This window comes from Seriola aureovittata, chromosome 1, assembly GCF_021018895.1.
Source record: "Seriola aureovittata isolate HTS-2021-v1 ecotype China chromosome 1, ASM2101889v1, whole genome shotgun sequence".
In the NCBI taxonomy this organism is placed as follows: domain Eukaryota; kingdom Metazoa; phylum Chordata; class Actinopteri; order Carangiformes; family Carangidae; genus Seriola; species Seriola aureovittata.
In genome coordinates, this window is record NC_079364.1 from 12,920,221 (window position 1) to 12,932,752 (window position 12,532).

General features: G+C 40.6%; 1 protein-coding gene across 2 annotated transcripts in view; it reads left to right on the forward strand.

Annotated features, from left to right (window-relative positions):
• ankrd11 (ankyrin repeat domain 11) overlaps positions 1-12,532 on the forward strand; it is a 98,699-nt gene that overhangs the window by 19,256 nt on the left and 66,911 nt on the right. For both annotated transcript variants that reach the window (XM_056374519.1, XM_056374524.1), the window contains exon 2: positions 7,051-7,128. The gene's annotated coding sequence lies outside the window, so the exon portion shown is untranslated. The remainder of the gene's footprint in view (positions 1-7,050; positions 7,129-12,532) is intronic.

The following is a 12,532-nucleotide window of genomic DNA, read 5'->3' on the forward strand; positions in this document are numbered from 1 at the left end:
GAGAGGTGCCTTGGTGCTGTTTGTGTTGGTTGCTCATGCTGGAGATATGGAGGATCAGTGTGCTGTGGTCCCTCCCTGCAGAAGCAAGGCCTTATCAATAATGTAGATGTTTTTGAGGAGGAGAGGTGTGGTGTGCATCTCTTTTTCTCTCTCCTCCCCCTGGCCCAACTTCCCCTCCCCCCAGCTGTCTCCCCACACCCTCCAGTGTCAGGTTTCCCCTACAGTGTTTGCGCATAGAGGAGCAGATGACTGACTGAATCTAATTAGTGAAGATATTACAATAAGCTCAGATACCTGATGCTTTGACATCCTGCAGGCCAAACCCAGGCTGTTATATGAAGCTGCTGTTGCATCCTATTGTTTATTTGGTTTAGTGCTCAGACTGAATATAGGGCTTCATCATTGACATTACTGAGGCAGTGGGTCCTCCATTTTTTTAAATTCATCATTTCAGAGTATAAAGGTATTTTACAGTTGGATATTTGTCACAATTGAAATTGATCAGAAGATTTTACACATGACATACTATATATTTAGTTACAAACACTCGTTTTTCACCTGTCTCTCTCCCTCGCGGACTGCTTTCTTTTTCTATTTTAGTCTAGTTGAGTACTCAGGCTCATATATATGGCTTAAATGTTAATAATCAAAGTTCATTTGAAATATTTTAATGAATCAAAAACGTATTACTTTTACATATTGTATTCATATGGATGGTTATTTCAGTGTAAATTGACTGATTAAATTTGCCATATACCCTTAGTGATGGACACATACATTTTTGTATTTCTATTTTTAGCTTTGAGATGGAAAAAATGTGGATACTGAAGGCTTATGATGCATTTAACCTTTTATGAAGTAAAATACAAAGCAGCGTGTCAATATAATGAAAACAGTCTTGAAGGGAGGGTGTTGTTTCAGGTACTGGTGAGACCATAAAATATGATCCAGGAAGTCCAGTTTGAGTAGCAGATCCAATGCTTATCAGTCACCAAAGCACTGCAAAGATGTTTATAATATTATGAAGAAGGGGTTTACTGCTTTGGAACATTAGCAGCAGAAACCATTTATATCTTTTGTTGCAACAATTGCAAAGTAAAGTTGTAGTAGCAATACAGAGTTCACAATACAAAGTAATCTGCCAGGGGTGTGAGCTTGCAGCTATTTGACTTACCAATGCAGCACCTTGCTGAATGTCATCCCATAGCAGTCCAGCAACATTTGAGCCACGTTTAATTTTTATGCCGGATGGTCCTGCAATATTTCTGCTGGAGTCCTCTGCATTGGCACCTTCCCTGACTCAACAGAGTGGCCTCATTGAAATCAATAAGGAGGCTGTGTTTTTTTCACACAGGGCTAAAGTCAGACTGAACCCAACCTTAGACTTGCTTTGATGCACCCTTGCTTGTTTTTTTATCACATTGTCATTGATAGGACAGCCACTGACAAAACATTGGGCTAATGTAATATTTCTGAAGTGCATCACCAGGCTGCTGTGGGCCAACATTGTTTAATTAATCATACCTAACAGCACTACATGTTAGTTTTGTCTTGTTGAGATTCTGTGCCAACATTTCTTACAGTGTCCTGCATATGAACTCTGCAAAATTCAGCTAGCCAGTGAATTTTGTTCAAGATGATTTACTGTGCTGCAAAGACAGCAGTGTAAGCGTGAATGAATGTGCCTGCATGACGTGTACGAGGCCAGTGACACACTTTATGAAATCAGACAGAGGTCAGTGCTGTTGTTCCAGGTCGCCTTTCAGCTAGCTCTGATCTGTTCTCTGATAGGACAGCCAGACACAGGACTGACTGGCGAGGTGCTCTGTAGCCCTGGGGGTGGGGGCACACTGGTGTGTTTTGTGTTATATGGTCATGGTTTCACATATAGAAGCGGCAGTAATATTGCTTCCATTTCCCCAAGGTTCCAGATTGTGGAAATGGAAGCTTTTCCTGTAATCAGATGCCAATTGACAGAGAAGCAAGACAAAAGATGTCTGTTTCCTGAAGCCAGTATTAGAGCCCCAGTCTCCTCCTTAATTCCACAGTACCCAGGGGAGTTGTGCCTCTTTTGCACACACACAAACGTCAAGTGTCAAAAGTGGTCATGCACATGGAACCAGCAGTCTCTCTTTTCAATTGTTTTTGCCCACCAGGAGGTCTTGTTAGCTGTCTGCAGGTTTTATTACACCAATTACATATTTCCCCAATATTTAACGTTAACTTTAATAATTTCCCAATAATCGTGGGTGTAATCTCACCTCAAACCATCATAACCATCAATGATGGACATTGGGGCACAAAGGGGGGTCTAGTCATGGTAGGTTAAAACAGTATGACATTTGCAATGTTGATACAGTTATTGCAGAGATTAAATCTAGCAATCTAGCATCTAGCAATAGACCCTGTTTTGCTGCAACCAAATGTTTCAGTCACTCTAGTGCAATGCCATTCCCTGAGCTCCAGTGAAGAGATTTATCCTTATCTGCAGTCATAGGCTGTCAGCATCAAAGACAGCCTCTGATTCTTGTTGAAGGTCACTGTTAAAACCAGGGTTGGTCTCACTAGCTCTCTCACTTACAGCAGTGTTTTGAAGAGCTTGTAGAGCAACTGCCTTGTACACACATGTGCTAGCTTACCACTCCGTGGCTCATAAACCGTTCTGTTCCTCACCAATATATGGCATATGGCAACACCTCTGATGTTGTGATTAGCATAGTGGAGCACTAGAAAATACACTGCTTACATTTTGATGTTAGATAACAGGGACGTGTACAGTGAACATGTAGAAAAATTAAATATGCAGACGTTTTGTCATGGTTGTCATAGAAATTTGCTCTAATTACACATGATAATGCTGAATGTTCCACAGTGAGGAGGCAGGCTTTTTACTTGAGGCTAAGTTGAATGGAAGGCAACTTTAACGGGGGTTTGGTCTTTCACCTCTGTTGCCTTCATCAGCTCCATTGCATTAGTTTTGTGCTTAACTTTTACAACACATAGAGATTACTTCTTTTACACACTGCTGCATTGTAATTTTTGTCCTTTTAGTCACTGATTGAGGATGTAATTGATGTTTTGTGTAAATTTGGGCTTTCAGCAGTTTTTGTGACTTTGCTACACACATGTGGCATCCTCTCATTCTCTCCTGGTGTAGCTTAGTCATAGCTAATTAGCTAGGAAGCAACTATTACTAAGGAGCCTGTCAGTGCTACCCAGTGTGCAACCACTGTAGCCCTGTCAGCATATTGGTTAACTTGGGGACGTCATGGTACAAGAAATTTGTTAGTCAGTACCAATACCATTGAAATTCCATTTATTCTTGATACAAAATTTGATACTGTATGTGTATGTACACATACACATGCACACACCTCCATATAGTCCTTGTGCCTGCAGTAATTTGAATAGACAGGTTGACAGTCCAATAGTGTGAAAATCTTAATTTTAAAAAGTCAGCGTTATATTGTGACAGACTGAACCGTAATGACGGTAGCCTACTAATCTTGCGAGCACCCAGCTCATGTCATTAGCTGTCACTATGTTAGCCTAAACAAGATAACTTTAACTTTTGTGAACACAACAGATGCCAGCTGCCACAATTCAGAAACAATAGGGCCTAAGCATTAAGACGACAAGTTATTAAGATAAAGTTACCTGAAACTCACCCTGAATTCTGTGTACAGGTCTGGATGCCTGTCTTTGAGCTGCTTAGATAAGTTTGAGGTTTTTACTCCATTTTATATTACCCCTACACTTGTATGGTTATTGTGCTGCCTTAGTCAATCCCAGCAGAATCATCAGTCAAAAGGAGGAGTGGATGCAATATCATTTTAAATATGAGGATAACAACCCATGTTTTCTTAGCTGTACACATGATACAGAGATTGCTCTTTTCAAGAGTGTCAAAAAGTGAACTTAAGGGAGAAGTTCAAACCCTGGTCTCTTTCTCACCACAGTTGGTCAGTCATGGTTTTGAAAAGTTATAGAAATGGTTGGACGTAGTCCTCCCAATTCTGACATCTGCAACTTGGTAAACATTAAAGTTTTAACCAGGCTAAGTTTAACCTTGTGAAGAACTGGTGCTTTTTGTTGTATTTTAGTTACCATGAAGGGTGTTGTATCATGCCTTATAAGGTTTTGTAAAGTTATATGAAGTGTCTGTCTGGATCTTCTGTAGGAAGAAAACTTACAAAAGATAAACACAGCCATTCTTCATTTTCTGTTATAACAAAATATCATATCTAGGCATGGTACCCCTGTGAAATTGTCACATAAATAGACAGTAGGTGATCAATTTTCGTACTCAAAATACCTCCACTTTCCTGACATAACAGTGTAGAAATTTTCATTGGAGAGTAATACCAACCTTTTTTAATTCCAGGTCTATGTTTTGTTTGCTAATGTGTCTTTATGTTAGGAATTTGTATACCATAAAAATGGCAGCATAAAATTACAATTTACTGCCCCCTATCATTTAAACTAATCTTGGTGTACCAAAAGTTTTTAGATTTTCTTTCAATGTCATGTTCATTGGTGTAGGCATGCTTTATATACATTACAATTCTCAGTTAAAGCTGTGTCTCTTGTCAGTTTTTGTCAGAGATCATCAAGGGGAATGTATGCCGTATCCAAAACTCTGTTGGGAGGGTAGTGTTCTCCTTCCTGGCTAGATTATTACAATCTGTCAATCCTGTGATTCCCGCTGGGAAATCCCCACAGGTTCCACTTCAGAACAAACACAAATACACATCTAACCATCATCCTCCTCCTTATCACTTAGGCCATCCCAGGGAGGTCTGGCCTTAATCCTGTCCCATGTACCCAACTGCCACCCTGCCTGTACTATCAGCCTTTGTGCTGTATCCTGTAAAACCCTCCACGCAGGTCCTCCTCGATATTATCCTGTAGCAGAGATATAAATAAACACTTACAAATAATAAATAAGCACATGTAAAAATGTAGATCGTGGGGTAAAATGCAGTTCCCAGGAACTTGTAAGTAGACAGACTTGTCTAGTAAATCGTAGTCTTGTAAATGGTATTAAATTCGACAACTAGTTGCTACTGACTATTGGTCTTTAATCCTCTTGTGATGCCCTAAAACCAGATTGATGGAACAAATGTGGGTTCACATTGGGGTGGGGGGTGGGTCCAATAATCACTGGAATGTTACCAGTGTAGCCTGACAATGGACCTCTGTTAAATACCCTCCCATGTCCCGCCTCTTAAATCCTGATAAATCCTTGTCCTCATAGTTGGGAGGGGACTGGGGGAAGGGCCACCATGCAGGCAGGTTAGGAACATTAGGAGGGCTTGGATGCTGGGGTTTGGCTGGTTATGCTGGGTTGTTTTGTACTCCATTTGGCTACTTACTGTGGACTAGATATGGAAATGTTCAAAGGGCAACAAAGCTGATTATACTTGGGTACGCGGGTTTGCCACTACAGTCTCAGTTGTATTTATAATGTTAACTAACTTGGCTAAAAATTGCTGTGTAACTAACATTACTGAAGCCCCTTTCACAGGGGTCAAAAAAACCCAGCAAGACCCACTAACTTCAGTCTTTTGTTGGCAATGGGAAAGGATACAATCGGCATCCACTCGGGGACAAATGACTCTGCAGTAGTTGCAGGTATTTGTCGGCTCTAGCTCTGATCGGCAGTGATGTAAAACACAACACCCGGGTGAACATTCAAATTTTCACCCCTTTTCCATGCTTTGACATCTTTTAGAGCACACACACTGTAAACAGACCTGTCACCAGCCCAGCATGTGCGTCGATAAAACCTGCCTATACAAGCAAATTTTGGTGTAGAAAGGGTATCAATCACTTCACAGACTTGGGTGTCCTCTGTACATTACAGTCCGTTAAACATAATGACACCTAAATATTACAATAAAAAATCAGCATCTCACTAGTGTTAATTAAATATGACAAATGATGACAGTACATCCCTAGACTCTTGTTCTCTATAATAAAACTAAAGTCCTTTTAAACTATAAGCAACCCAAACTTTTGAATTGCTTACTGGATCTGTTAACTGCATTTTAGGCCACACTATCACATCCCAGAAATGTCATTAATTGTTTGATCTTTATTTTCTGGTTCAGACACTTAGTTCCCACAAAGGTTGCAAATTGTTGTCTCAAACAGCAAAGTTTCCAGATATGGGATGATGCTCCCCTTTACCTTAATTAAATAGGCTTAAAAGTAGGGTAAGGGTAGGCTAACTACTGTGTTGACTGGTGCAGTGAACAATCCAAGAAAAGCATGTCTATTAAGCTGTGTTTTTCACCATAAAATTCTGAGCCATTTATTCCAAGTGACAGTGAAATCAGATGTTTGCATGCAGGATTCAGTACGAAACCAACTGAATAAGAATCTTGATGCAAGGGGTTCATTGATGATGTTTTATGGATTTTTCCAAATGAACTGAGAACTAGCAGTGAGCATAATGTTTACACCATGACATGTATAATGTCATACCTGTAGCTTTGTGCAGTTTTTCAATGCTAAATGTTTTATTGGCTTCACTGAATTAACGTGTTTCCATTACTTTACACGCACATCACAAAATACAGGCAGTTTATTAACGTATTTGTCATGTGCATTCAAAATCTGTCACAAAAAAGGCTGAATTGTCTACATTCCTAAAGGGGGTTATTAGCAGGTAACCCTAAAAATATCAGCCCATAAATATTGGCAAACTGATAATCTGTCTGTACCTAATTCACTTTGCTTGAGCAGGGATGGTGTAGACTCAGTTCATACAGTTCAGGACACGACAAAATGTAGGTTATTTTGGACAAGTTCCGAGGGAAAGAAAATGCCAACTTTGCGAACCAAATACCTCACTGCATGTCGGTGCCTCAGTGCCCTGTCCCTGAGCCTTTCTCAACTTGCCAGAGAACCGTGGGAGAACTGATCCTGTGAGGAGAAACATGACCCTCTGCATCCACCTCAATACCCATCCGTCGTAAAGAATGTGAAACTGCTTGTGCTGTCCTTGTAATTAATGCTTGGTTTTGTTTTCATCTTGTTTTTCAGGATTCTGTGGACTCTGCAGCGGCAGGTGTTTCTAGTTGGATTTTAGCCCACTGACATTCTCCCACAGCCATGGAATCGGTATGTTGACGAATAACATCTTTTTGAAAACATAATCATCAGGCTGATACTTGGTCCTTTTTAAGGACGCTATCATTGAAACATTTAGTAAAGCAGGTATGTTTATACATGCTATGTGGTATCCTATGGTGTGTGTGTATGCGGGCTGTATGCGATTCTTGTGAACAAAGCAAGTTGAGAGCACAGGCTAGAAACACATTTGCAACTCTATTTTTTTATCATCCGCATCTTATTGAGTTTTTCTGAAATTGTGCTGGTGTCAACCATGTGACGTGAATTTAGTCTCACACATTTGAAGTTTCTGAAACTTGTGTGGAACATCAGGCAGCTCAAGTATCTCGTGTTTAACCAAACAACCAGTGTAGTTTTTTTTTTTGTTTTTTTTTTTAACCAGACAATTTAAAGAAAGACTGTCTGTACATGAGTGTGCTTGTATACATATTACAAGCATCAGGCTCTACCCTTTGTCAGTCATGCAGGAGAACTGTGTGCAGGAGTTGCTTGTACCGACAGGCAAGCTGAAAGCGCTACAGCATTGAGCGCTATCCATTGGAATGCATGTATTAAGAACAGGGCTTAGTGCATGCCTAACCTCTGCTTTCCTGTCCCTTTGTCAGAGGCTCTGTGTCTGTGTCTGTGTCTGTGTGTGCGTGTGTGTGTGTGTTAGAGACTGTGAAAAGTAGGTCATAGCTTCTGTAGTGCAGAACTAGCATGTGTCCAACAAAAGCCCTCCATTACCCTCTCTCTATGTCACTCACAAATGCATTGCAATTGCGAATTACATCTCTGTGTTGGTTAAACTGAGCATAACTGAAAGCCCTGATTAGGGATGTCACAAAAATCGATACTTTGGTACCAAGTCAAATCCCAAAATCCTGACAACTCTGCCCGTACTTGTTTGTCTCAGCAACTTTATGGTCACTGTCAACTTTATAGTAACAACATCTCATCAGAATGTTCATGTCCTGAAATGTATCCGTTATTGTTTGTGAATTGCAACGGCTGTCATTTGTTATAGATAAGCTAAGCAAAGGTACACACACAATGGTCACAAAGGCTAAAGCTTAGGTTAATATAGCAACAGCTCAAAACGTGTCCTCACAACATTAGCAAGCTACCATCATGACCGTTCTATGAAAATATAACATATCACTTTTTAAGTGAATATATTTACTCTATTGGTCTGTCACCTTGTTAGTCAATTTAAACTACTGTCTGCACACTGACTGTAGGGAGGTGTGTGTGTGTGTGTGTGTGTGTGTGTGTGTGTGTTCACACACTGCATGTGCAGCAACCTCTATTCTTTATGTTTTTGCTGTGATTTTTTGAATTCATTATAATTTCATGGCATTGATACATCTACCAAATTTCTGGTATTGTGATCCATAGTCTTGATCATATGAAATACAACCACTGTTATTGTGCATCTTAATGTAACAAATATCAGTCTTTCCTGCAACACAAACAAAGTTCTACGCCAATAGAAGTAGTGGTTTTGTATACATGCCACAGCCTGATGAAGGACTTTTACGATTCCCACCCCTAGTAGCAGGGAATGAAATGGCCTTGGCACTGTTGATATACAATTTATAGATAAGATTTAAAGATTTTTATTTGGAGGTTACAATCATGGAGTGCACTCAGTGAAGAGGCACATGAGCCCTAGAGGGTTTTGGGGGCGGGCATATACTTAGAATATATATTCAAAATTTTGCAGTGTCACCCTTAAATTCAGTCACAGAATGTGTATTAGGGAAATATGTGAAATCACACAGAAATTTTCTAAGGAGAATCACAAAACCAGTGAATATGGGTTTTTATTAAAAAGTCAGTGGCCTAGTGATCAATATCTGGACTACCAACAGCTGCAACACTGGCTCATCCCCCTCTTCTTCTGCGCAAATTCATCTCTCTCCCTCTGTCTCTGACTCTCTTACTCTCTTCCCACCCACCTCTCTTGTGTCTATGTGCCTGTGGCCGTGCACCAGCAAGAGCTGCTACTGTTTACCTCTCCGAGCTGCCTATATCTGCTTACTGTCAGTGGAAACCAAGGAAACTGATCACAAAGCTTATTATGGTGCCAGGAGTGGAATATACACTGTGTGCATGTGTTCCTATGGGGGCTAGACACGCACACACACACACACACACACACATACACATACACATACACATATACACACACTCACACACATATTTCTATCTTTGTGAGAACACTTGCTGACATAACGCATTCCCTAGCTCCTTACCCTCACATTATCCATCACAACTAAATGCCTGACCTAAACCTAATTCTAACCTGAACTCTAGAACCAAGTCTTCTTGATACAGATTTTGTAAATAACTAGTTATGAGGACTTGCCAAAATGTCCTCACTTTGTCCTCACTCTGTAACTCCAACTGGTCCTCACAGAGATGGAAGTACACACATGCACACAAACCCTCTGCCACTCTCCTCCTCCCTCTCCTCATGTGATGCCAGTCACATGGTTTCCAGGCAAGCAGCTCAGTAAATCAGAATCAGACTTTTATTTTTAACTGCTTTAAGTCCTCCACCTGGTTTCCATGGCTAGCAGAACTGACTGAGGTGTCTGGTGATCACTCATCCTTTTCTTCTCTCTCTGTGTTTCTCTTTCACTATGTGACTGTCTTGGTGCCACTTCCTCCCAGCCTTTTGATACGCATGCCATATCTGTCTACCTGCTCCCTACCTGGGTTATATGTGGGTTTGACAGTGCCTTGCATTGGTGTGAAAGCATGAATATAGAGCCACTGTAATGTACTAATGAAGAATACGTTAGTGGTGACTAGAAACCCTTTCACACACACATTCCTCTATGCTGTATTGCTGTTATGCTCGAATGAGATTGTAGAGCAGAAACGGTTCCATAATAAGCATAACATTTTTATAACTGAATAATGAGCTCCTACCACACTAGAGCAGTGCATCTGCACCGGCTGCTTTATCAAATCTCCAGAAGAAAATGAACACTACAAATGTGTCAGCAATGTTTAGCACATAGTGTTGTCATAAATATCTGGTATAAATGTATAGTTTGCAGTGATGTGTGTGTGTGGAACACACAGTTATGGACTCGGGCCTTGTGTGAACTATGAATACTTTTTGTTTACCTGTTACAGATAGTCTTTTGTGAGTAGCCACAGTGGGTAGAATGATTGTCATTGAAAGTGGTGTCTCCTCTCTATGCAGTAGCCAGCAGTCAGCAGTGCTGATATCGCTCTGACTGTTATCTTTCAGCAGATGAGCTCAGAGGGGAGGTGTCTGTGTTCGATTTGGTACAGATGAAAGGCTAAAATTCTTGTAATCACACCTTCTCCACTGGTTCCCTCACAGCTCCCCTTCTACCTCCTCCTCCTTCCTCCAAAGCAGGGCTTGTTCCTCAGTGGGGATTAGTGTGTGCGGCAGCTCTGAACAGGGAAGTGGGCCCTGCCAGTCACATTACATAACTCGCCCCCGCTAGTGCGGCTCGGCCTGGCCCGGCTGGAGAGACGACTATAGAGGCTTTGTTTTCCCAACCTTCCCTTCTTCCTCCCCTCTGCTGCTCCTCCTCTTCCCCCTCAGGCAGGCTGCATACTGATGCCTTATAGAAGGAGTCTGTTTGCAGGGAACAGGCGAGGCACTGTGGCATGGAGTGCGGAGAAATACGCTAATAGCAAGCTGAATGGCAGGGAGCTCACATCTTAGGCAGAGGAATTTGAGGTCTGCCATAGGTCATACAGTTTCAGGGAGATGGGGAAACATGGGAATGCAGTACTATGCTTTACTGTCTGCCCAGGGGTTCCACATCAGCATGCCCAGTGTTTACACAGAAGGTTAGAGTTCTTTTGAGGAGTGTTAGAGCTCTGCAAAATTTCTCAGTGCTGACAGGTTATGAGATGGTTTGTAAGTATTCCCAAATTCCTTGTTTTTGTGCCATTGTCCTGTGTAGTTCAAGCACACACACGCACACACAAACACACGTATGCATAGACATGCTCTTCCCCACCTGGCAGTCTGCCACTGTTAGTAGGGTGGGAGTGGGAGGCCAGTGTGCTCTGTGTAATGGAGGTTCAGACCAGTTAGCACTCTGAGTGAGTAGAAGTAACTCGTAGGCGTGAGAGTAAAAAGGATAAATAGCAGTGCATGGCGGCAGCTTTATGTACAACATCTTGCAGTGCTGAGTCCTTGGCTTACTTTACTGCATTTTTCCTTCTATGGAGTTGGGAATTCTGCTGCTGAGAGATGACAATTGACTTAAGTAGTGAAATGATTAAGAGGGAAAGTAATTCGACACATGAAGACACTTGGTGTTAGGGGTATTAGTAGTAGCAATGTTCCAATTTAACATATCAAAACACATGTACGTTTCTTCTTATTTTAATCCACATTCACAAGGCTGTAGTAGTTGTAATAGCATACCTATAATCACGGAAGAAGCATATTTAGCAAGTCTAGCTTTTATCTTTTGGCTTGCCTGTAACACAGTATAGCAACAGTTAATGTAAATCATACTCTCTTTCCATATGGTAAATTAGTTTGGGCATTTCTTTCTTGTTTGTGATTCTTTAGGGTGTTGGTTATTTATATCTGTGTTGAGGAAAGTGTGTGTATAAGGGTCATAAAAGCCATCTATCATTGCAAAACATGTTGGCAATGTTTACAAAGAAAAAGAAAGGCCAACAAATTTTGATACTGTATACATGTCATTCTACATTAACGCCCCTCCTGCTATCCAAATATAAATACAATTAATGTGGTTTGATAATTGTGGATAAAAATAGTAGTGTCTGTGCATCTGTATCTCATCCATGAGCACAGGGTGTCTGTTTGCTTTCATCAAGATTATTCGGGGTTTTTTTTTGTGCTCTTACTGGGAGGTCATGATTACTTCCCAGACACTATTCTCTACAAGCTTAAGTACACGTTAATACACGCACGCACAAACAGGATCTGTACCTGATGGTTAGACTGATTTAGACTCTCTGCAGCTTTATAATGTTGGTGGTCTATGAATTGGCATGAATTCTACTGTCTACTTATTCCATCAGTGACTGGAACCCTGTATTTAGAAAAAATAAAAAATAAAAAGTAGCCAGTTTCATGTTGAGTCATATCTGCTTCCTTCTCTTCACATAATTCTAATTAATCTTAAACATCACTTCTATATATGTACAGAAGATCTAAATTTATTTGTTTTTTTGGGCTCATCCATATGATTAATTTATCTTAGCAAGAATCTTGTCATGGCATAAGTTTTGTTTTATTTTTTTTTGGTTACTTGTAATAAGTTAAAAAAAAAAAAAAATCCAAACTCGATGATTTGGTTGAAGTTAATATAATTAAGTTTTACAAGACAGTATCACAATAGGGCAACAGCATGCAAATCACTTATAAAATTATACA